The 26,690-nt window shown below is 38.7% G+C and overlaps 2 long non-coding RNA genes across 3 annotated transcripts; one reads left to right on the top strand and one right to left on the bottom strand.

Moving 5' to 3' along the window:
- Nucleotides 1–1,005: 1,005 nt before the first annotated feature.
- LOC125276214 lies at nucleotides 1,006–9,288 on the top strand. Its single transcript, XR_007186599.1, has 2 exons — nucleotides 1,006–1,338; nucleotides 8,150–9,288. It is a non-coding gene; the product is annotated as an uncharacterized LOC125276214 (long non-coding RNA).
- A 136-nt stretch (nucleotides 9,289–9,424) lies between these two features.
- LOC125276211 lies at nucleotides 9,425–18,336 on the bottom strand. 2 transcript variants are annotated; one of them, XR_007186595.1, is made up of 4 exons: nucleotides 18,276–18,336; nucleotides 17,993–18,190; nucleotides 16,841–17,025; nucleotides 9,425–9,556 (listed from the first exon to the last, which is right to left on the bottom strand). It is a non-coding gene; the product is annotated as an uncharacterized LOC125276211 (long non-coding RNA). The 2 variants fall into 2 exon arrangements; XR_007186596.1 differs by having other exon boundaries at nucleotides 16,820–17,025.
- Between the last annotated feature and the right edge of the window lie 8,354 nt (nucleotides 18,337–26,690).

Here is a 26,690-nt window from a genome sequence, read left to right on the forward strand (position 1 = left end):
TGCAAAGAGCCTAATGGTACTATATTAGATTTGTGAAATGGCTCCAAATGTTGCATGGATTCATTTAACAATCTTTTTATAGTGCTTTCGTATAATTTCAGTGTTTGACAGCCCTGTTGCACCCAGTATATTCTTCAAAACCTCACCTTTGGGTATCCATGCACAGACTTCAAAGCGATCCCTCTTGAGTTCTCTGGCAAAGAGAGAAGATTTAAAAGTTAATTCAGAAAAGTTCAAACAGAAATCGGCTTGCTTTGTTGCTGCGTTACTCACTACAAGGCGTTTCACATGTGAAACTCTCCTGAGGTTGTTTAACAAATAATAAGCTACTGATGTGGGACTTTAAAGCTTTAACCTCGCTTGACCTGGTCGCTAATCAGTTGTATCATTCCAGATGAAATTCGTTGTAGTAGAGACACCTGTGGGAGACCTGCCCATACCTGCCTGAGACTAAAACATATCCCTAAGGCTACGAAAACCAATTCCTGGGACTTTCAGCCTGATTTTTCACGGATTACTTGTTTACACTTAAACCTGCTCTGATCTTAATGAAGGGACTTTCTCTTCTGACATTATGAGATGTATCAAAATCACACACTTATGCAAAGCATCCTTATATCCCATTTTGAATGTATACTTGTTGTACATTCACTTTACTTCAGTCTTCAGTGTCACATGATCCTTCAGAAATCATTCTAATATGATGATTTGATGCTTAAGAAACATTTCTAACAAAAACAACCTCTTGCTGACCCCACTTTTTAACTGTAGTGTATAGTTTGAAGCAAATTGTTGTAACAAAACACAACTCTGCCATAATTATAGTTCGCTGTTATGGAATCTTATAATTACACACATCATAAAGACACCAAATGACTGCAGCGTCTTTGTTAGCGACAATGATCCGTCTATTTGACAAAGGGTCTGTGACATCAAACAGACCTCCTGTCAATCAAACGCAGACACTATGGGAACCGGTGGTCTAGAATCCGCTTCAGGCAACCTAGAGTTAAAAATGGAGGCGTAACTCCAATTTTTGTTCGTGGTTCCGAGAATATCGCATTAATTAGAATGACACATAGTGTTTAAGCAAGGCCTATCATATTCTTGTCACAACGTGAAGGTGTAAGTCCTCCTGGCTTTGATAAAACAGCCCCCGAGGGTGTAGATTTTCAAACGCAGAATTCCCCTCATTCAATCAGACATGAGTAAGATGCGTAGGCGGTTGATTTCATCATCAAGGGATGATGCAGACATCCAGTTTTCAATTTAAATCACATTTATGTTGGATTTTATAGGTTTGGACAACTTATCCAGAATTACGTTGTTCACAGGAAGGTAAGAAATAATTGGCACACATGATGTAAATCTCAAAGACCTGTATTAAACATCAAAGCTCTATCTGGGACGTCCTGCCTTTGATGCAGTTGCCAAGACAAAGAGAATTAATTCAGACATCTACTATAAATCGCAGCTAAAACACATTTAAAATGAGACTTTAACTAGTTTGAAGGTCTTTATTTTTTTATTTATTTTTTTTGTGGTTGCTTGAGCATTGCTAGTTGTTTGCTAGGGTTTTTTGGGTTGTCACTATGCTGTTGGTGGTTTCTAAGACTTTCTGAGTGCTTGTTAGTGCATTTCTATGCATTTATGGTGCACTGATTGTTTTTGTCCAATTGCTAAGAAAAGTAACATCTCTCCTTAACAAGTCACACAATTTATCAGGCATGTACTCTGTAGGATGAGTTACATATCAAAGTTTAAAGGGATAGTTTTAAACAGATTTAATTTAGGCTTTTATTCACATATAAACATTGATCAGTGAACATAAACAGAAGCTCAAACGAACCTGCTTGACATGCGAGAACAAACCTCTTTCGGAAGCTGAAACTTGCTGCGTAACACGAGAATGAACCTCATTGGTTCTTGTGGAAGCTCAAACGTGATGCGTAACATGAGAATGGACCTCATTGGTTCTTACGGAAGCTCAAATGTGCTGCGTAACACGAGAGAGTGAACCTCATTGGTTCTTGCAGAAGCTCAAACGTGCTGTGTAACACGAGAATGAACCTCATTGGTTCTTGCGGAAGCTCAAACGTGCTGCGTAACACGAGAATGAACCTCATTGGTTCTTGCGGAAGCTCAAACGTGCTGCGTAACACGAGAATGAACCTCATTGGTTCTTGCTGAAGCTCAAACGTGCTGCGTAACACGAGAATGAACCTCATTGGTTCTTGCAGAAGCTCAAACGTGCTGCGTAACACAAGAATGAACCTCATTGGTTCTTGCGGAAGCTCAAACGTGCTGCGTAACAGGAGAATGAACCTCATTGGTTCTTGCGGAAGCTCAAAAGTGCTGCGTAACACGAGAATGAACCTCATTGGTTCTTGCGGAAGCTCAAAAGTGCTGCATAACATGAGAATGAACCTCACTGGTTCTTACGGAAGCTCAAACGTGCTGCGTAACACGAGAGAGTGAACCTCATTGGTTCTTGCTGAAGCTCAAACGTGCTGCGTAACACGAGAATGAACCTCATTGGTTCTTGCGGAAGCTCAAACGTGCTGCGTAACACGAGAATGAACCTCATTGGTTCTTGCTGAAGCTCAAACGTGCTGCGTAACACGAGAATGAACCTCATTGGTTCTTGCAGAAGCTCAAACGTGCTGCGTAACACAAGAATGAACCTCATTGGTTCTTGCTGAAGCTCAAACATGCTGCGTAACACGAGAGAGTAAACCTCAATGGTTCTTGCAGAAGCTCAAACGTGCTGCGTAACACGAGAATGAACCTCATTGGTTCTTGCGGAAGCTCAAACGTGCTGCGTAACAGGAGAATGAACCTCATTGGTTCTTGCGGAAGCTCAAAAGTGCTGCGTAACACGAGAATGAACCTCATTGGTTCTTGCGGAAGCTCAAAAGTGCTGCATAACACGAGAATGAACCTCATTGGTTCTTGCGGAAGCTCAAAAGTGCTGCGTAACACGAGAATGAACCTCATTGGTTCTTGCGGAAGCTCAAAAGTGCTGCGTAACATGAGAATGAACCTCATTGGTTCTTGCGGAAGCTCAAAAGTGCTGCGTAACATGAGAATGAACCTCATTGGTTCTTGCGGAAGCTCAAACGTGCTGCGTAACACGAGAGAGTGAACCTCATTGGTTCTTGCTGAAGCTCAAACGTGCTGCGTAACACGAGAATGAACCTCATTGGTTCTTGCGGAAGCTCAAACGTGCTGCGTAACACGAGAGAGTGAACCTCATTGGTTCTTGCTGAAGCTCAAACGTGCTGCGTAAGACGAGAATGAACCTCATTGGTTCTTGCAGAAGCTCAAACGTGCTGCGTAACACGAGAATGAACCTCATTGGTTCTTGCGGAAGCTCAAACGTGCTGCGTAACACGAGAATGAACCTCATTGGTTCTTGCGGAAGCTCAAACGTGCTGCGTAACACGAGAATGAACCTCATTGGTTCTTGCGGAAGCTCAAACGTGTTGCGTAACACGAGAATGAACCTCATTGGTTCTTGCGGAAGCTCAAATGTGCTGCGTAACACGAGAGAGTAAACCTCAATGGTTCTTGCTGAAGCTCAAACGTGCTGCCTAACACGAGAGAGTAAACCTCAATGGTTCTTGCAGAAGCTCAAACGTGCTGCGTAACACGAGAATGAACCTCAATGGTTCTTGCAGAAGCTCAAACGTGCTGCGTAACACGAGAATGAACCTCATTGGTTCTTGCGGAAGCTCAAACGTGCTGCGTAACACAAGAATGAACCTCATTGGTTCTTGCTGAAGCTCAAACGTGCTGCGTAACACGAGAGAGTAAACCTCAATGGTTCTTGCAGAAGCTCAAACGTGCTGCGTAACACGAGAATGAACCTCATTGGTTCTTGCGGCAGCTCAAACGTGCTGCGTAACACGAGAATGAACCTCATTGGTTCTTGCGGAAGCTCAAAAGTGCTGCGTAACACGAGAATGAACCTCATTGGTTCTTGCGGAAGCTCAAAAGTGCTGCATAACACGAGAATGAACCTCATTGGTTCTTGCGGAAGCTCAAAAGTGCTGCGTAACATGAGAATGAACCTCATTGGTTCTTGCGGAAGCTCAAAAGTGCTGCGTAACATGAGAATGAACCTCATTGGTTCTTGCGGAAGCTCAAAAGTGCTGCGTAACATGAGAATGAACCTCATTGGTTCTTGCGGAAGCTCAAACGTGCTGCGTAACACGAGAGAGTGAACCTCATTGGTTCTTGCTGAAGCTCAAACGTGCTGCGTAACACGAGAATGAACCTCATTGGTTCTTGCGGAAGCTCAAACGTGCTGCGTAACACGAGAGAGTGAACCTCATTGGTTCTTGCTGAAGCTCAAACGTGCTGCGTAAGACGAGAATGAACCTCATTGGTTCTTGCAGAAGCTCAAACGTGCTGCGTAACACGAGAATGAACCTCATTGGTTCTTGCGGAAGCTCAAACGTGCTGCGTAACACGAGAATGAACCTCATTGGTTCTTGCGGAAGCTCAAACGTGCTGCGTAACACGAGAATGAACCTCATTGGTTCTTGCGGAAGCTCAAACGTGTTGCGTAACACGAGAATGAACCTCATTGGTTCTTGCGGAAGCTCAAATGTGCTGCGTAACACGAGAGAGTAAACCTCAATGGTTCTTGCTGAAGCTCAAACGTGCTGCCTAACACGAGAGAGTAAACCTCAATGGTTCTTGCAGAAGCTCAAACGTGCTGCGTAACACGAGAATGAACCTCATTGGTTCTTGCGGAAGCTCAAACGTGCTGCGTAACACAAGAATGAACCTCATTGGTTCTTGCTGAAGCTCAAACGTGCTGCGTAACACGAGAGAGTAAACCTCAATGGTTCTTGCAGAAGCTCAAACGTGCTGCGTAACACGAGAATGAACCTCATTGGTTCTTGCGGCAGCTCAAACGTGCTGCGTAACACGAGAATGAACCTCATTGGTTCTTGCGGAAGCTCAAAAGTGCTGCGTAACACGAGAATGAACCTCATTGGTTCTTGCGGAAGCTCAAACGTGCTGCGTAACACGAGAATGAACCTCATTGGTTCTTGCGGAAGCTCAAACGTGCTGCGTAACACGAGAGAGTGAACCTCATTGGTTCTTGCTGAAGCTCAAACGTGCTGCGTAACACGAGAATGAACCTCATTGGTTCTTGCGGAAGCTCAAACGTGCTGCGTAACACCAGAATGAACCTCATTGGTTCTTGCGGAAGCTCAAACGTGCTGCGTAACACGAGAATGAACCTCATTGGTTCTTGCGGAAGCTCAAACGTGCTGCGTAACACAAGAATGAACCTCAATGGTTCTTGCAGAAGCTCAAACGTGTTGCGTAACACACGAGAATGAACCTCATTGGTTGTCGCACGTCAGGCAAACATGCTTGAGCTTCCATTGGTTTACCACAACTGATGTCTGTGAATAAATATGTGAATAAAAGCCTACATTCAGTCTGTTCATCATATAATGTGATCGAGTCTCTTCAGAAAATTTGGACTAAACCGCTCAATTCATATGGATTAGTTTTACGATCTCTTTATGAAATTTTTGAAGCATCAAATTTTCAGTTGCGTAACTGTCAATGAAGGGACAGAAATCAAAAAGATCTTCATTTGTGTTCAGAAGATGAACACAGACATTTCATTTTTGGGTGAACTAACCCTTTAAAGTTTAATGTTAGGGTTTTGTTCAAATGGCTAACTTTAAGTATGAACAGTAGTGATGCTTGACTAACCACACAGACGAGCGTCCTTCAGATGAAGGGTCTCCAGTCAGCAGCTGTGATGTTGAGGGGCATGATCATACAGGAACGACACGCCTGACTGAAATGGTGTCAGCTCAGGTTCTTCTCATCTCAGCTAAGATAAAGAGTGAATAATCACAAAGGCAGTTTCAAAGACATTTGTGCAAACAAAGTTCATCTGACTCTGTTGACTGGAGGGTGAAATTGGGGTGTATTCGTTTCAGGAAGGACAGAACCTACTCGTCCTCAGATTAAGGACAGATGTCCTGCTAGAATCACACATCAGCATCATATATGGTGTGTTTCAAGGCAGCAGAGCAGTGTGTTTCACGTGTACTCACATCATGAGATCAGAACGAGATTCTGCTGAAATTTAACAAACCACAAATGTTTTGACCCACAAAAGAGGCTGTGAAACTTTCCACAAAGACCAACATGCAAAGTCATTACACGCATCACACTCCAGGAGTGGGTAACCTTTTAGGAAACTCAGAAGTTTCTCTTTCATAGCTCATGATAATTAACTCTTTTTAAATTGCCAACCAGAGCCAGCATTTTTGATCATTTTTACAAAATGTTCATGGCCCCCTGAATATTTTGTTGTATGAATACCTGAACATGCAATATATCAAAAGAAAGAACAGAGCATTTTAAACAACAACAAAAAGGTTTTATTCTAACTTCATACATTCTTTTTATCAACACTTTAATTTTCATTTTTTTAAGTTTCCTAAAAAAAAAAATAACATTGCGTTTTTGTCAACATGCATAAGCAATGCTTTTATCACTTGTTTATGCTTCTTTTTTGCCTGTTTTGATCCAGAGATTCTCTACTCTTTCAGAAGATGTGTAATAGCGCCCCCTAAAAAAAAAAAAAAATATATATATATATATATATATATATATATATATATATATATATATATATATATATATATATATATATATATAGTACAGTCCAAAAGTTTGGAACCACTAAGATTTTTAATGTTTTTAAAAGAAGTTTCGTCTGCTCACCAAGGCTACATTTATTTAATTAAAAATACAGTAAAAAACAGTAATATTGTAAAATATTATTACAATTTAAAATAACTGTTTTCTATTTGAATATATCTCACAAAGTAATTTATTCCTGTGATCAAAGCTGAATTTTCAGCATCGTTACTACAGTCTTCAGTGTCACATGATCCTTCAGAAATCATTCTAATATGCTGATCTGCTGCTCAAGAAACATTTAATGTGTACAATTGTACAAAATATTTGTGTACAATATTTTTTTTCAGAATTATTTGATGAATAGAAAGTTCAAAAGAACAGTGTTTATCTGAAATCTAATCTTTTGTAACATTATAAATGTCTTTACTGCCACTTTTGATTGATTTAATGCATCCTTGCTGAATAAAAGTATTCATTTCTTTAATTTCTTTTCAAAAAAATAAAAATAAAAATTCTTACTGACCCCAAACTTTTGAACGGTAGTGTATAATGCTACAGAAGCTTTGTATTTCAGATAAATGCTGTTCTTTTGAACTTTCTATTCATCAAGGAATCCTGAAAAAAAAAAGTACACAACTGTTTTCAACATTGAAAATAATCATACATGTTTATTGAGCAGCAAATCAGCATATTAGAATGATTTCTGAAGGATCATGTGACACTGAAGACTGGAGTAATGATGCTGAAAATTCAGCTTTGCATCACAGGAATAAATTACTTTGTGAAATATATTCAATAGAAAACAGTTATTTTTAAATTGTAATAATATTTCACAATATTACTGTTTTTACTGTATTTTTAATTAAATAAATGTAGCCTTGGTGAGCAGACGAAACTTCTTTTAAAAACATTAAAAATCTTAGTGTTTCCAAACTTTTGGACTGTACTGATATATATATATATATATATATATATATATATATATATATATATATATATATATATATATATATATATATATATATATATATAAAAATGGTAGTGAATAGCGACCAGCATCAAGCTTTTTAAAAAAGCTGTAAAAGTATCACAGAATGATCCCATGTGGCACGTGTCATATATTACATGTGCTCTGGGGGTATACGATAGGGTTTGGTAAAAAACTAACTGAAATTTAATGTATTATTTAATGAAAATTAAAATATTTAATAAATAAATATTTAAATTCATATTGAGATCTCTGACCTTTGATAGGTATCTTGGAAAATGTGAGCACAGTTTGAGGCATTGTTGAGATCTTTTCTGAAACAGGAGACATGAGATTACTGGCATGTTTTTCTCAGGAGAAACGTCTAAAGAAGGAGATGCCAATTACTCTCATGTAATATACATGCATACACAAATAAGCATGTAAAGAAATAAAAAGCAAATAAATAAATAAATCATTTCCCATTTTTAGGTGTCGCATGGTGTCAGTGGTCATCCAGAGTGAAGAAGGGACTTTACATGCTGTGTGTCTGTGGTATTTACTTGTGTGATTGAAGACACAAGGTCAGTGGTATCCTAGTGGTTTAGGCATTGGGATGATATCATAAATGTTCTGGGTTTAATCCCAGATCACACTTCTCTTGTGACCTATCACAAAACACTTAACTTCAGGTTTATAGTTCCTCACATGTCTGTAAAAATAAAGAAAGAAATAAACCACAATGAAATGACTCTCATATTGAGATCACATTTAAGTTCATGCCAGAATGATCTGCTCATCATGAGTCACAATCATGCTTTGCTCATACTTTTTTTTTTTGGCTTTTTGTTTTACATTATATTATTGCATCACAGCCTAGCTGTATAAATAGCTGAATTTATACAACTTCTAGGGAAATTATTAAGAAATCGGAACTGACAATTTAAGTCAGTCTAAAACTATCTGGTTAATTATAACAACATCCGTTTAGTCATAGAGTTCTACCACAGATACACCCACAGATGCTTAAAAATGGCAAGAGCTCACTTAAAACTGCAAGCCTCCAGTCATAATAGATGATGTTTTGCAATGACCAGGAGTCAGGAAATGCACAGGAAACATGGATGTTTACAAGAAACCAAGCTGCAACAATTAGCACGTCTGAGGAAGAGGTTAATAATTGAAGACAATGAGTCTATGCAAGATATTGAAAAGTTTGAGGTGCCTTGTTGCAACAGTCCTTCAGTACACCAGTATATTCCACAAGGCTTTCAGAGTCATGTATTGACTATATATTTGACTATATATTTCCAAACATTCGAAATATTTGGAAAACTTCAGAAATCATTCTAATATGCTGATGTGCTGCTCATAAAGCATTTCTTATTATCATCAATGTTAAAAAAACAGCTGCTCCATATTTCAGATTCTTTGATGAAAAAAAGAATAACATTATAAATGCCTTTAGTGTCACTTTTGATCACTTTAATGCATCCTTGCTGAATAAAAGGATTGTATATTATGCAGTGTTTTACAAAAGCAGTAAGGTATGAGAGGCTGTTCTATGTTGTAAACTCTGCTGCCTTGTTGTTGCTTAATTATGCATTACAATAAATATCATGAGCTCATAACCCTCACGTTTGTTCATTGAATAATACATCACAAACTGCCATTTCGGTCAAGCGGAGCCTTTCAGACGGTGTAAAAAGGTTTAACACATTTCTACTGGGACACAAACAAGGTCAGTTGTGTGCTGCTGTCTGGATTTCCTTATCAGCCCGTGTCTCTCACCCCCGCTGTGCTTATGGCTTGATGACTTCCTCACAGCTCTCTCCAGACCAGACAGTGACCAGTCTAGTGCTTCTATCTGATAGACTCTTATCAGAAAACCACCGCTTCCTGCAAACAAAACCCGGCAGAAGAGACATTCCCTCAGTCTAGGTCCTGTGCAGTCTACCTGTGCACAGTAGCATGAACTGAAGTGTTTGTGTGACTCATTATCCTGTTTTCTAGATCACTATATGAAATCACGTTCAGTAAACACGTCTGCTCATACTCACGTGTGGGTTTCCCTCAGCAAACACACACAATGACAGCATCAACTTTTTTTATCTACAAACAAGTAAGTTATTGTTTTAAGATAGCTGATATGGGTACTCATTTGAGGGGAAGATTTTCAGTGAATAACAAATACGTTTTCAGTCTGCTTCTCACATAAAACTATGGTATGGCTTGAGAAGACTTTGTATGGACTACTCATGGTTTCTATATTACTATAATAAGCCTAAATTAAATAGAAAGGAGGTATGTTTGTACTGAAAATAATGACATATTGAATTTCAGGGCTATTCCAGCTCATTTTGGGGTTGCTTAAACTGGATTGCAGGTGGTTTGTGATTAAGAATGAAGCAGAATTATTTTAGTATATTCGAGTTACTACTATATATATATATATATATATATATATATATATATATATATATATATATATATATATATATATATATATATACACACACACACACACACACAGTGTCCTCCACAAATATTGGCACCCTTAGTAAATATGAGCAAAGGCAGCTGTGAAAATAAATCTGCATTGTTTATCTTTTTGATCTTTCATTCAAAAAATTCACAAAATTCTAACCTTTCATTGAAGGAAAAGAATTGAAAATGGGTGGAAAAGCTCATTATGAAATAAATGTTTTTCTCTAGTTCATGTTGGCCACAATTATTGGCACCCAATTATTGCAATGTCCTTTTCCCAAGATAACAGCTCTGAGTCTTCTTCTATAATGCCTGATGAGTTTGGAGAATACCTGACAAGAGATCAGAGACCATTCCTTCATACAGAATCTCTCCAGATCCTTCAGATTCCAGCTCCATGTTAGTGCTTCTTCTCTTCAGTTCACTCCACTCATTTTCTTTAGGGTTCAGGTCAGGGACTGGGATGGCCATGGCAGAAGCTTCATTTTGTGCTCAGTGACACATTTTTGTGTTGGTTTTGATGTTTGTTTTGGATCATTGTCCTGATGGACGATCAAACCACTGCCCATTATTGGATTTCTAGCAGAAGTGGTCAGGTTTAGATTTTTTATCTGTTGACATTTGATAGAATCCATGATGCCATGTATCTGAACAAGATGTCCAGGACCTCCAGCAGAAAAATAGGCCCACAGCATTAAAGATCCAGCAGCATATTTAACCGTGGGCATGGGGTACTTTTTATCCATGTGTGCACCAAACCCATCTGGTGGGTTTGCTGCCAAAAAGCTCTTTTTTTAGTTTCATCTTACCATAGAAGCCAGTCCCATTTGAAGTTCCAGTCTTGTCTGACAACTGAATATGCTGGAGTTTGTTTTTGGATGTGCAAAGAACGATTTTTCTTGAAACCCTCCCGAACAACTTGTGGGGATGTAGGTGTTGTTTGGTAATTTTTTTTAGGCTTTCCGAGACTCAAGACTCAACTAATCTCTGCAATTCTCCAGCTGTGATCCTTGAAGAGTCTTTAGCCACTCAAACTTTCCTCCTCACCGCGCATTAGGACGATTTAGACACACGTCCCCTTCCAGGCAGATTTGTAACATCTTTAGTTGTTTGAAACTTCTTAATTATTTCCATGATGGTGGAAATGGGGATTTTAATGCGTTAGCTTTTTTCTCATACCCATTTTCTATTTTGTGAAGCTCAACAATCTTTTGCTGCACATCAGAACTATATTCTTTGTTTTTTCTCATTGTGATGAATGATTAAGGGGATTTGGCCTTTGTGTTTACACATATTTGTACTCTTGTGGAACAGGAAGTCATGGCTGCACAATTTCATGCTCCTAGTCACCCTGGTGTGCTAAAAAATGTAAATGTGAATTTAAAACATTTATTTCATAATGAGCTTTTTCCACCCTTTTCAATTCTTTTCCTTCAATGAAAGGTTAGAATTTTGTGAATGTTTTGAATGAAAGATCAAAAAGATAAACAATGCAGATTTATTTTCACAGCTGCCTTTGCTCATATTTACTAAGGGTGCCAATATTTGTGGAGGGCACTGTATATATATATATATATATATATATATATATATATATATATATACATACATACATACACAGTAGTCAACATCTGAAGTGGATCAAAATCTTTTATCAAAGTTGTCCTAATACCTTCTTCTTAGGACAACTTAGTTCTTAGGACAATTTTGACTTTTTTGATCCACTTCAAATGTTGACTACTGTATATATATATATATATATATATATATATATATATATATATATATATATATATATATATAATATTTGTTTAATTTTTTTAAGGATTTAAACTAATTTTGTATTCTTGTCATTTTTATTATTGTTTTTTTTAGTTATTATTTAGTTATTGTTTTTAATGTCTATAATATACTGTTTATTCATTTTTATTTTCATTTTTAGTTATTTTAGTACATAAAGTGAAATGAGAAATGTTGCCTTTGCAACTAATGAAAGTATTTTATATATATTGTATTTCAGTTAAACATTTAAGTAACATTTTTTTTTATGGTTTTAGTTTTAGTTATCTATAATAACCCTTCTCTGAAGTGCCACTAAAGAGCCACAACTGTTTAGTGAATTTGCCCCAGAATTTTGTGAACTATTTGTTTATGAAGAACACAGCCATAAATATCATATTCATTTATTGCATCTATGAAATGCAACTCTGTTTTATACTGTTTGGATAAACTCTAAGACATAATAAACCCACAGCCTGCCTGTTGACTCTTTGAATCCATCATTACTGGATATAAAGCTCAATCTGCTTTGAGCTTGTATCATTTTCAGATCTGTTTGTTTATTAGCTCAGCAAACTAAAGACACACCTGAGCACCTGGATACTGAACACAATGCTTCTATTCATAACTCATGAATACAGAGATGGCCCTTTCTTCACATCCAATACAATGGTTAAAGGAATAGCATTGATATTTCGAGATGAAAGTGTTGGGATCTGAAGGCACAGGATGAAAACTTGTTTTTTTTAAAAAAATGTTTGATATATTCAATATATAAATGGTTATCATTTCAAGTTCTACAGCAGGGGTTCTCAACTCTGGCCCTCGAGATCCACTTTCCTGCAAAGTTTTGTACCAACCCTAATAAAACACACCTGAACAAGCTAATCAAGGATTACTAGAAAGTTATAGGCAGGTGAGTTTGATCAAGATTGAAGCTAAACTCAAATGAAAGTGAACAGTTCTACAGTATGTTACTGTATTTTAAATTGTAATAATATTTCATGTACCTATTTCTTATTCCTCTTTGTATTGCATTTTTAATCAAATAAATGCAACCTTGGTGAGCAGAAGAGACTCAAAAATCTAACCAACTCCAAACTTGAACAATTAACAAAAAATCAACTTCAGAAAGCAATGTGTGTGTGTGTGTATATATGCCAGTTTCTCACTGTAAATAGGAAAAAAAAAAAGGTAATTTGGTTATTCAACATCTCGTCTACAGCTAATGTAACAATCCATCTGTGCCACATGCTAAATGTTCCGGTAAACACAATTATTCCACGCCTGAGAAAAACAAGGCGCTCACACTGACGTCACCAGCTAGAAAAAGCACTCCAGTATCTGCATGGCTGGAAATTACAGACTACAGCAACCAACACTCAAACTGGCAGGGTCTAAAGCCTCCTAAATGAAGCTCTTTTGTGGCAGGGCTTGGCATGACTGATGAGGTCAGGATTCCTCTTTTCCTTTGTGCTCCAGAAGTGCGAGCCAGGAATGAAACCTTTTTCGTCTGACATAGAGGTGCACAGAAGCATGGTATGTTAGTGCACGACAGTCATGCTGGAGTCTCGATATATCTGTCACGGCCAGTAACTCAAACAATCCATATCTGATGTCAGGTCCCTTTGAAGTCGTCTTTAAACTATGAGCGATTTACTCTAATAAGACGTGTCCTAATGTAGACTGTGCTGCTGTTTAATTTCATTTGAAAACTGGGAATGGATTTCTGTCATAGTGCTTTTCACAATATATTCTTTCAAATATACTTGATATGAATGCCAAAACAGGTCATTTACATCTTAAAAGGACAGTAGCTGTTTAATTCAACACTTTTAGAAAAAGTTCTGCAAAGTTACAAAGCACAAAGTCACTCCAAAGGGAGTTATTCTCTATATAAGTGTAGCCCCTCCAGTTCAAACCGCGCGCTCTAAGTGGAACTCGAACCCGGGTCTGCCGGCATGGGAGTTGGGCGCTCTAACAAAGCGGCTAAAGACCGCAGTTTCTATAGCGCCTTTTGAGATCAGAGGAGTGAGGTTTACATGCACAGCTTCTAACAGCCTACGTCCGTTACACTCACCCCCCTAAACCTGACTTCCATCCTGGTCACGGTACCAATGTAGCCCCTCCAGTTCAAACCGCGCTCTAAGTGGAACTTGAACCTGGGTTCGCCGGCATGGGAGTTGGGCGCTCTAACAAGAAGGCTAAAGACCGCAGTCCCTATAGCGCCTTTTGAGATCAGAGGAGTGAGATTTACACACACAGCTTCTACTGGCCTACTTCCGTTACACTCACCCCCCTAAAGGCCAGAACACACCAAGCCGACGCCGACGAACTAGTGGCAATGAAAGCAGACTGCGGGGTTTGCTCGCGTCAGCAGCGTCTGTGTCCAAAGTTGCCCTGACACACCAAACTGACGCTAAACAGCCGACGGCCAAGTAGCACGTCAGTTCTGTGCCTGCGTGAGATGAAATGCCTTTCCGAACCAGCTGGCGGCAGTAGCAGAACAGCCAATCAGAATGATCAGATGGCCCGACGGACCGACGAGCTCCAACGCCGATTCAACATTTCGAATCAGCCGAAAAAAAGCTGACGAGGACCAACTTCAGCCGACGGTGCAGAACACACTGAGAAAACTTAGTCGGCCGATGAAGAAAAACTGCCCGACGGACGACCGTCGGCTTGGTGTGTTCCTGCCTTAAACCTCACTTCCATCCGGGTCACGGTACCAATGTAGCCCCTCCAGTTCAAACCGCCTGCTCTAAGTGGAACTTGAACCCGGGTCTGCCGGCATGGGAGTTGGGTGCTCTAACAAGAAGGCTAAAGACCGCAGTCTCTATAGCGCCTTTTGAGATCAGAGGAGTGAGGTTCACACGCACAGCTTCTAACGGTCTACGTCCGTTACACTCACCCCCCTAAACCTGACTTCCATCCGGGTCACGGTACCAATGTAGCCCCTCCAGTTCAAACCGCCTGCTCTAAGTGGAACTTGAACCCGGGTTCGCCGGCATGGGAGTTGGGCGCTCTAACAAGAAGGCTAAAGACGCAGTCTCTATAGCGCCTTTTGAGATCAGAGGAGTGAGATTTACACACACAGCTTCTACTGGCCTACGTCCGTTACACTCACCCCCCTAAAGGCCAGAACACACCAAGCCGACGCCGACGAACTAGTGGCAATGAAAGCAGACTGTTGCCCTGACACACCAAACCTACGCTAAACAGCCGACGGCCAAGTAACACGTCAGTTCTGTGCCTACGTGAGATGAAATGCCTTTCCGAACCAGCTGGCGGCAGTAGCAGAACAGCCAATCAGAATGATCAGATGGCCCGACGGACCAACGGGCTCCAACGCCGATTCAACATTTCGAATCAGCCGAAAAAAAGCTGACGAGGACCAACTTCAGCCGACGGTGCAGAACACACTGAGAAAACTTAGTCGGCCGACGAAGAAAAACTTGGTGTGTTCCTGCCTTAAACCTCACTTCCATCCGGGTCACGGTACCAATGTAGCCCCTCCAGTTCAAACCGTGCTCTAAGTGGAACTTGAACCCGGCTCCGCCGGCATGGGAGTTGGGCGCTCTAACAAGAAGGCTAAAGACCGCAGTCTCTATAGCGCCTTTTGAGATCAGAGGAGTGAGGTTTACACACACAGCTTCTAACGGTCTACGTCCGTTACACTCACCCCCCTTTCATCCGGGTCACGGTACCAATGTAGCCCCTCCAGTTCAAACCACCCGCTCTAAGCGGGACTCAAACCCCGGTCCGCCGGGATGGCAGTCGGGTGCTCTAAGAAGGAGGCTAAAGACTGCAGTCTCTAGCGTCAGTCGCTAGAGCGCCTCTTGAGATCAGGGGAGTGAGGTTTACACGCACAGCTCTCACCGGCCTATGTCCATTACATTCACCCCCCTAAACCTCACTCCCATCCGGGTCACGGTACCAATGTAGCCCCTCCAGTTTGAACCACCCGCTCTAAGTGGGACTCGAACCCTGGTCCGCTGGCATGGCAGTCAGCGTTCTAACAAGGAGGCTAAAGGTCTCTAATGTTAGTCGCTAGAGCACATCTTGAGATCAAGGGAGTGAGGTTTACACGCACAGATCTTACTGGCCTACGTCCAAAGAGGGCGGAGCTTTAACAGCTGACACTTCGGTTGCTTAACAACAACAAAGCTGGAGAATCTCACGCAGCCAAAATGAAGATCGCCAGTAACGGTGTTCAGCCTTACATTGTTCAAACGAGACGGACACTGAAGGAGAGACTCAGGAAGAAGTTACAGTTGATTCAACTCATCGACTCGCATGTGCCGTCATGTTAATCTTTTGTGCAAATCCAGTGTTGAATTGACCCTCGTTTGTGAAGCAGTCGGCGTAAAATGACGGCAAGATAACAACAACTCTTCCTCTTCTCTAAAGCAGCCCAACATGGCCTCGCCCCCTTTGTTGCGTGTTCCCGGGGCAGGGTTTATGTAAATTTTGGGGTTTGTGATGTCACTAACCTGGGAAGAAGCTTGTTGTAGTCCCTACCAGCCGTTTGTTGTAGTCCTTAAAAAGTGATTTCTGTAAAAAATTTCTCCCTTTACATTGAACTTTGAGCGTCGTAAATTTGCAGATGTTGTTTATGCTCAAACAGCAACATTAAACACAAACTAAAGTTAAAAAAGTGAAATCATAATCAAGGACCCTTTTAAAACTAAATCCATAAAATGATTCCATGATGGGAACCCCTAAAACATTATATATATGAAGAGCCTGAAAAACTCTTTTATGTTTTGTAACTTTTTTTCTCTAAGAATGAAAGGTCAAAAAGAGTAGATTGATTCTGATTAATGGATCTCCAGAGACAAGTTCAGCTGGAAAAAGCTGATTTTAAACTCTCTTCTGAAATGTTATCCTCCTCACCTGCTGTCTTTGTCCTCTCACCTCGTCTCTTTACCCCTGAGCTCTCTCTGTATTCAGAACCAGGTCCGACGTGCTGCTTAAAATAACCTCCGAGTCTCACATCTTCAGCAGGAGGGCGTCCCAGGGGTCCGGAGTCACGGTTCTGTCGAATGTTCTCTCTCTCTCTCTGTCTGCCTCTGTTTGTCCTTGTGGTGTTCGATTGCATCCTGAAGAATAAGGATAAGAAGCACAATGTATTTAGGTTGAGCTGCAGAAATTACTGGAAGAACCGATACTTCACATGATCTACAAACAAATAATCAACATTTATTCATTTAACAGATGCTTTTATTCAGTGTGAATTATCTGTATGTCAGGCATACTAAACCTATTCCATTATGTTTTATATATGTGCGTGGCTCCAAAAAGTATTTGGACACTTAAGTCATGCCTAGAGATATTACACATTTCACAACCACAAAGTTGACTTCATTTTGACCAGTTTGCTTTATCATTTGAAACTTCTCTTGTGAAATGTTTTGCTTGAAGGCTTGTGCTATCTTTTTTGTTTGTTTGCTTGTCTTTAGGCAACTTTTGGCTTTGTTGTGATCTATAATAATCTATAATACCATTCAAAAGATTGGGGTCAGCAAGATTTTTTTTTTTAAAGAAGAATTTAATACTTAATTTAGCAATGCATTACACTGATCAAAAATAACAGTAAAGACATTTATAATGTTACAAAAGATTTCTATTTCAAATAAATGCTGTCCTTTTGAACTTTCTATTCATCAAAGAATCCTGAATGTATCATGGTTTCTACAAAAATATGAAGCAGCACAACTGTTTTCAACATTGATAATAATCAGAAATGTTTCTTGAGCAGCAAATCATCATATTAGAATGATTTCTAGAAGGATCATGTGACACTGAAGACTGGATTAATGATGCAATTCAGCTTTGATCACAGGAATAAATTACATTTTAAAATATATTCTAATAGAAAACAGCTATTTTAAATTGTAAATTTTCAATATTCCTATTTTTCCTGTATTTTTGATCCAATAAATGCAGCCTTGGTTAGCAAGACTCCTTTCAAAAGCATTTTTTTTTTCTTAAAAATCTTGTCCAAATACCTTTGCCTTTAGAACACATTGCACTTGTGATCAGATCATTTATGATGGATGTTCATACCTGGTGTAAAGGGGGTCTCATCAGCAAAATCTCAAAAGTACAGTGCTGGAACACTGAAATAGAACAGTGTGTTGGAAAAAGTCATGGTGTGTGCTTTGGAACAGTAGCTGTACCCAGTATGAGGTTCCCCTCCTTTCCTCTCATTCTGAGCTGATTGATTTAACAGTAGTCCTCAGCTCTGGGCTCTAAACTGCTGCCCTGCATAAAAAGCAAGATCCGGGGATTCAATGTCAGGTGGCTTAAATCAATAGTTCACCACAAATCAACTTCTGTCATTATTCACCATATATTCAGCATAATGTCCAAGCTGTTCTTAGAAGAAAAGTGAACGGGTACTGTCAATCTGAGAAAAATAAAAACATAAAATTAGTACATACAGTCTATACTTAAATTTTGGAGTGAGAAAATGAACAAACAAATAAATAAATGTGTAAATAAAAACATTAAATTGATGTTACAAAAGATTGTTATTTCAAATAAATGCTGTTTTTTTTAAAACTTTCTATTCATTAAAGTATCCTGAGAAAAAGTATGTGTAGTTTCCACAAAAATATTGAGCAGCACAGCTGTTTTCAACATTGATAATAATCAGAACTGTTTCTTGAGCAGCAAATCATCATATTAGAATGATTTCTGAAGGATCATGTGACACTGAAGACTGGAGTAATGATGCTGAAAATTCAGCTTTGATCACAGGAATAAATTACATTTTAAAATATATTAAAATACAAAACAGCTATTTTAATTTGTAAATATATTTCACAATATTGCATTTTTTTTTCTTTATTTTTGTCAAATAAATGCAGCCTTGGTGGGCAAAAGAGACTTTTTTCAAAAACATAAAAAAAAAATCGTACCAACCCCAATCTGTTGAACTATAGCGTAACTCCTCTGAAGGCATGCTATGTTCTCAAAAAAACAAACAGACCGAAATTTAAGCTGCCAGTTGCTAAAAAGACTTCCATGCATTAAAACATGGTGCATGTCAAGATAATGGCATGACTCTGATGCACGCAAGTGCACACAAGATCCATTTTTAGAGACTTTCACAATAGCAAATTGTCACTTTTCTTTTAAGATGTTTCTTCATCGACTTCCAAGTAAGTAACAAAGCTGTCAGCTATTAAACACAAACCTCTGGCCATGTGGACTGGACGGTGTGGCCCTTTCCTGGCATCTAAAATGAGTCGAGCAACCCAATGACTCAACTGTGAAATATGAAGGCTTTTAACAGCCCGCCACAGAGGATCACTTACACTCAACTATGCCTCATTTTTGGGTTTTCAGTATATATTTAGTCATCCTATAAAAAAGGGGGAGTCGAACAGCAGTGAAATATGATTAAACGAGAGTTTTAGCCATGTCAATTTGGCTAGGTCAAAGAAAGACTACCATGATGGCGACTTACATTACATCGTAAGGTCATTTATTACCTTCAGACAAACATTTCAAGACAAATTACGCCAATCCATGGGAGAGGAACTCAAAGAACTATTTGTGGGCTTTTACAAGCCATCTTTGGATGTATTTGTTCCGGAACAATCTGTGCGGTGAGGAAGAGGCGGTCCAATGAGCCGTTCTCAAAGCAGAATCATCTGGATTGGGCTGTTTGGGTTTAACCAAAGCCTTTCAAGTGGGGTTCTTTGGTTGGTCCACACCAATGCCAGAGGACCAAATGTGCTCTTTTTCAACGGCTGGAGAAAGTAAACACATCAGAACTGAATCAAAGCCCATGAGTGGTTGTTGCCACTAGACGACAATCTGATTTATCTTTAGATGTTCAGAAGGCGTCTGCGAATTTGATGAGCTATTGTTTCACAGCTTGATAGATGAACTTCACCTGACAGAGACAGATGTGGTGGTGGTTTTATTGCTTTAACTGAAGGGGCAAAAGCAGAGCCTTGAATGAACAAAAGATAATTAAAGAACCAGAAGAAGGAGTGAATGATGTGCTAACAAGTCTTTCATTGGCAGTTAATCATAGATGCTCATTAGGAGCACTGATTACACCACACAATAATGAGATGCACACACAAACATATACTCTCACAATGTTTACACACGCACGACCACCACACCAGATGTTCACGGCAAAGGAATGAGAAAAAATGCTTCTTGAAAACTTAAATCGCTCATACTTGTTGTATTTCTTAGGATGTGAAATATCCCAATGACAGACTGGGCAATGGACACAAATTAAAGACAACCTAAAAAAAGGACGTATAAAAAAAATACTGTTCAACCTATAGCAACTAATATGACAAATGTGCAAATATTTAATAATAATATTATTGAATATTACTCCATTAAAGTGACTAATCTCCTATTAATCTGGCAGAAACAAGCATCTACAATTCAATATGCAATATCTTTATATTGACCAGTATTATTTTAGGAATTCATACAAAAAATATTTTATTAACTCTATTTTTATTTATTGTAATATTTATAATAATAATAATAATAACACAAATTTATAGGTAAATAATATCAACCAGTATTGATAAATGCAAAAAATAAAATAAAATAAAATAAAATAAAACAAAACAAAACAAAACAAAACTAAAATAAAATAAAATAAAATAAAATAAAATAAAATAAAATAAAATAAAATAAATCACTAATATCAGCCAATAACCAATAAGGCCCCGTTATATTATGAATCTCTAATATAGGGATAACAATTTTTTATATTATTTTATGATCTCTATTTTTTCTGTATTGTAATATTATCATTTTTATTATTATTAAGAAGAAGAGCATAGGTAAAAAAAATTGACTAAAAGACACAAGATTTCAAAGACACAAGACTTAGACACAAACTACATACACACACACTTGTTTCCGTGTTTTATGAGGACTTTCCATAGATATAAAGATTTTTATACTGTACAAACTGTATATTCTATCCCTAACCTAACCTGACCCCTAAACCTACCTTCAAAAAACTCATTTAGTATGATTTATAAGCTGTTTTCCACATGGGGACCAAAACAAATGTCCCCACAAATTCAAAAATTACTGGTATTACTATCATTTTGGGAACATTTGGCCCCCATAACATAGGGAATGCCAGACACACACACACACACACACACAAACTCAGTAAGAAGAGGATTAAACATCAGGTGGTCTGTGTAATTAGTGTCAGATTAATTAGAATTTGTTCAGCAGCTTTAGCGGTTGATGATTCTTTTCTCATTAATGTAAGCTTGAAATCACTCCAAAAACAAACAAAACTAATATTTGTTAAGCCACACTTCCTCACTGATTCTACAGCGTCGCCTCCAGGTCATTTGGCACAATTGAATTATGGAAAATTCTTCACAAAAGCAGTCTAATCCAGCGCTGGTTGTGCTTCCAGGTCAAAAAGTGCAAAACGCTTCACACTGTATAATGAAGAGAAAGAGAGACAGTTAAATTCCTGTTCCAGAGACACAATGTCAGTAGTTTAGCTTATCTGACTTAAAACAGTCACACATTACTTACTATAAAACCCACATGCACACATATATTCTTAAAAATAAAGGCTCTTTATTGGCATTTATGGTTCCATGAAGAAACTTTACATCCATGGAACCTTTCCATTCCACAAAAGGTGCTTTATTATGGAGAAAGGTTTAGATTATTAAAATATTTACACTAAGAAAAGAACTGTTCACTGAAAGGTTCTTTGGGGAACCCAAAATGGTTCTCCAATGGCATCACTGCAAAAATCCCCCTTGGAACCTTTATTTTTAAGAGTGTATGTATATACTGTACAGACAGACACACACATCACTCTCTATGCTTGTGCAGTATATACAATATCCTGCTAGTCATCAGATTATCATTCATATAACTTTACAGTGGAGGAAAAACAGTGGTCATATTTCACATTAGCAGCTTTTGGGAGCTGCTGAATGGAGATAAACCACAGAGTTTTTAACCAAAAGAAAACGGAAAATAGTAGGATATCTGCAGCAGTTATTTATTTTTCCATTCCTCTCCATCTCCTCTGATGGATGAAGATCTGGCACTGGCAGTTTTCACATTTGGTAGCACCTGCAACGACATCATCATTCCGAACTTCAGTGCAAAATACATCATTCTGACAAGCACCAGTAGGACTTTCCCTGAACATTTGAAGATCACACTAACTTTTCCAATAAGACGTGGTGTCACTCATCCCATCTCTCTGGCCCTGTTTACACCTGGTACTAAGATGTGTTTTAGTTTACTGGATCACAAGTAGACGAGGGAGACACATCCCTGTTTACACCTGGTACTAAGATGTGTTTTAGTTTACTGGATCACAAGTAGACGAGGGAGACACATCCCTGTTTACACCTGGTGTTTTAATCCAGGTCTCTTTTGTCCACTTTCAACAACTTCTGTTCTGATTTCTTTGAGGGGAGGGTCTATAGGCAGGTAAATGTATGGGCTTTTTCAGATCTTTTGATCTAATTGACGAAATAAGCTCATGCAATTTACATATGAACGTGATTGGAGACCAGCCGAATGCGGTGAGTGTGTGTTAGAAATCAGGAATGGTGAGAGAACATTGTGCTTGGTACATTTTTGTATTCAAACCAAACTTGGGTCTTCAGCCGACAAAGTTTAAATCCTATCTGGCTAGCGCGCTTCCCATAATCTTTACGCATTAGGTCAGTAAGTGGAGAGTAGGTGGTCTTTAGTGGCTGTTCGAACGAATGCGTCAAATGTGTTTTCGACTACCTCTGGAAGTGGTCTGAAGTGGTCAAGTTCAAAATATTTTAGACCCCGTTTACACCTGTATTTAGCGTCATCCACTTGTGTCCACTCCGCATCTTAATACCAGGTGTAAACAGGGAGAAAATCCAGGCAGGAAAAAGACTTCTTGTGCATGTTTGTAGAGTACTAAAGGGCAAGGTGGAGTCCAGCATTCTGCACTGGAGTGTAAATTTCACAGAAAGGCATCACATGCGTGTCTAGAAATCAAAACCTGCCCTTGAGCTCTTTGGAAAGCTCACAGAAAGGCTCCTCACACACACTGGAGCAACAAAGGTGTCCTGTATCACCTGTTTCCATAATCCCAGAGGCCCTACGAATGCTCACAGATCCAGCATAAAGTCCACAATGTAGAATATTCTGATTAAAAAACAACCCACTGAAACTAGGCCTTCTGCAGCTCGGCAAGAGAACACACTAAACAAAACATGACAAATGTATTCACGCACTGACCACATCATCAGCCTGAGTGTGTTTTGACACGTACTCGCATTTGATGTTGTGCTACTCTAACACTTTCTATCCCACAGAGGTTAAAGATCTGAACTAGCTAGTTATAAATTCAACCAAGATGCAACCTTGAATCTCAACCATAATGCCTCTGAAAAAGGTGCATAGTCAACATGAAACTGAAATTGACCCAACTTACTTTCTTAATACAATGAAATATATATAGATGTGATTAATTAAAATATGTATATTGTAATTAATCACATCTAACATAAAAGTTTGTTTACATAATGTCTGTATATATAGCTAATTAACTCAAAACACCTGCAAAGGCCTTTAAATGGTCTCTCAGTCTAGTTCTGTAGGCTACACAATCATGGGGAAGACTGCTGACTTGACAGTTGTCCAAAAGACGACTATTGACACCTTGCACAAGGAGGGCAAGACACAAAAGGTCATTGCAAAAGAGGCTGGCTGTTCACAGAGCTCTGTGTCCAAGCACATTAATAGAGAGGCGAAGGGAAGGAAAAGATGTGGTAGAAAAAAAGTGTACAAGCAATAGAGATAACCACACCCTGGAGAGGATTGTGAAACAAAACCCATTCAAAAATGGGGGGAGATTCACAAAGAGTGGACTGCAGCTGGAGTCAGTGCTTCAAGAACCACTACGCACAGACGTATGCAAGACATGGGTTTCAGCTGTCGCATTCCTTGTGTCAAGCCACTCTTGAACAACAGACAGCGTCAGAAGCATCTAAAGACAAAAAGGACTGGACTGCTGCTGAGTGGTCCAAAGTTATGTTCTCTGATGAAAGTAAATTTTGCATTTTAGGGCAGTCGTGGCCTAATGGATAGAGAGTCGGACTTATAACCCAAAGGTCATGGGTTCGAGTCTCAGGTCCGGCAGGGAGTGTCGGTGAGGGGAGTGAATATCCAGCGCTCTCCCCACCTTCAATACCACGACTGAGGTGAGAGACCCTTGAGCAAGGCACCGTACCCCCAACTGCTCCCCAGGCGCCGCAGCAATGGCTGCCCACTGCTCCGGGTGTGTGTTCACGGTGTGTGTGTTCACTGCCGTGTGTGTGCACTTGGATGGGTTAAATGCAGAGCACAAATTCTGAGTATGGGTCACCATACTTGGCCACAAGTCACTTCACTTCACTTCATTTCCTTTGGAAATCAGGGTCCCAGAGTCTGGAGGAAGAGAGGAGAGGCACACAATCCACGTTGCTTGAGGTCCAGTGTAAAGTTTCCACAGTCAGTGATGGTTTGGGGTGCCATGTTATCTGCTGGTGTTGGTCCACTGTGTTTTCTGAGGTCCAAGGTCAACGCAGCCGTATACCAGGAAGTTTTAGAGCACTTCATGCTTCCTGCTGCTGACCAACTTTATGGAGATGCAGATTTCATTTTCCAACAGGACTTGGCACCTGCACACAGTGCCAAAGCTACCAGTACCTGGTTTAAGGACGATGGTATCCCTGTTTTTAATTGGCCAGCAAACTCGCCTGACCTTAACCCCATAGAAAATCCATGGGGTATTGTGAAGAGGAAGATGAGATATGCCAGACCCAACAATGCAGAAGAGCTGAAGGCTACTATCAGAGCAACCTGGGCTCTCATAACACCTGAGCAGTGTCACAGACTGATTGACTCCATGCCACGCCGCATTGCTGCAGTAATTCAGACAAAAGGAGCCCCAACTAATTTTTGAGTGCTGTACATGCTCATACTTTTCATGTTCATACTTTTCAGATGGCCAAGATTTCTAAAAATCCTTTCTTTGTATTGGTCTTAAGTAATATTCTAATTTTCTGAGATATTAAATTTGGGATTTTCCTTAGTTGTCAGTTATAATCATCAAAATTATAAGAAATAGGCCTAAACATTTGAAATATATCAGTCTGTGTGTAATGAATGAATATAATATACAAGTTTCACTTTTTGAATGGAATTAGTGAAATAAATCAACATTTTGATGATATTCTAATTATATGACCAGCACCTGTATATGTGTGTGTGTGTGTGTGTGTGTGTGTGTGTGTGTGTGTGTGTGTGTGTGTGTGTGTGTGTGCCCGTGTCTGTGTATATGTACATATACACACATATATACACATGTGTGAATAAATGTATAGTAATATACAGTATACACACACAGACATGTATATATAATATATATAAATATAATAATATATATACACACATACATTATGTAAACAAACTTTTATGTTAGATGCGATTAATCGTGATTAATCGATTTGACATCAGTAATTATATTTTATTTTAATTATTTTACAGTATAAATAATTGCCGTTGTCACATGACTAGTGTTATTTTAGTATCATTAATAGGCTATATTATAGTTTTTGTTAACATTTTAAATTAAAATTTTTATTTTCTGTTTTACTAAAAATTTATATTTTTAGTAATTTTGTTTTGCATTTTTGCATTTTTTAAATATATAGTTTTTATTCATTTTTATTCATTAGTTTTAGTTAATAAATGAGACATGTTGGCAACTAGCTGAAATTTAAAATAAGTTTAAGTTTTTTTATATTTTATTTTATTTCAGTTAACAATTATTTTGATTCAAGAAACAAAATATTTTTAGTTTATTTAATAATATCCATTCACATGACCTCACAATAAAACAATGTTCAATTTAGCAAGTGTTGTCTAGTTATAAACCTCAAGAATTGACCTTATTCTTGTGTTTTTATGCAGTGAAGACTGAGACCGCTGATCCAAAAACAGTTTTTCCATCCACATCCTGATAGATTAGATTACAAAAACAGTATTATCTGAGGTTAGTGCTCTATTGTGCATTGATTTACAATGAAACTGTGCATAAATTGTATTTTCTATAAATCAAACTGTTTCAGGAAGCCACACCAAAAGGACACAGAGGTCATGAATGGCACCACATGGATGAAGGGAAACTACTTCATTACATCAGTGACTGAAAGTGAAAGGCTAAAATTACAGCTGTGATTACACATGGTCCGTTAAGTCACTCTAAAAGCATGTGGAATGGGGAAAATGAAAGAGATCTAATTTTACGAGACTGATTTGTGTAATGCAGATGGATTAAAGTCAGGCTGTGTTTTAAAGCTTAAGTTGTTAGATATAATTGGTTTTATTTTATCACATTTTTGTGGTATTATTTAAAGATCTTAAAACATTTGGAACATGTAGGTAAACTATATTTTCTGGCCTTTCATATCCTGAAAATCCCATATAAAGATCTTTTGGGACTCAAGGCCAACTACACCAGGTGTTTCTATCATCTCAGCTGATCTGACAGTGTTATATATGTCTTTGTGTGTGTGTGTTTTGTGTGCATAGGTGCATTCAAGCATGAGTGTGTGATCAAGTTTTCACTTGATCTAATGGCTTGAGCAGAAATCTTGGACCTGTATAGACATTATTACACATTATGACCAAAACGCACTCTGACTCCAGACCATGTGCTGTGAGACACATAACATAACTCACGGCGGCA

The sequence above is a fragment of the Megalobrama amblycephala genome, linkage group LG9 (assembly GCF_018812025.1).
Source record: "Megalobrama amblycephala isolate DHTTF-2021 linkage group LG9, ASM1881202v1, whole genome shotgun sequence".
Classification (NCBI taxonomy): domain Eukaryota; kingdom Metazoa; phylum Chordata; class Actinopteri; order Cypriniformes; family Xenocyprididae; genus Megalobrama; species Megalobrama amblycephala.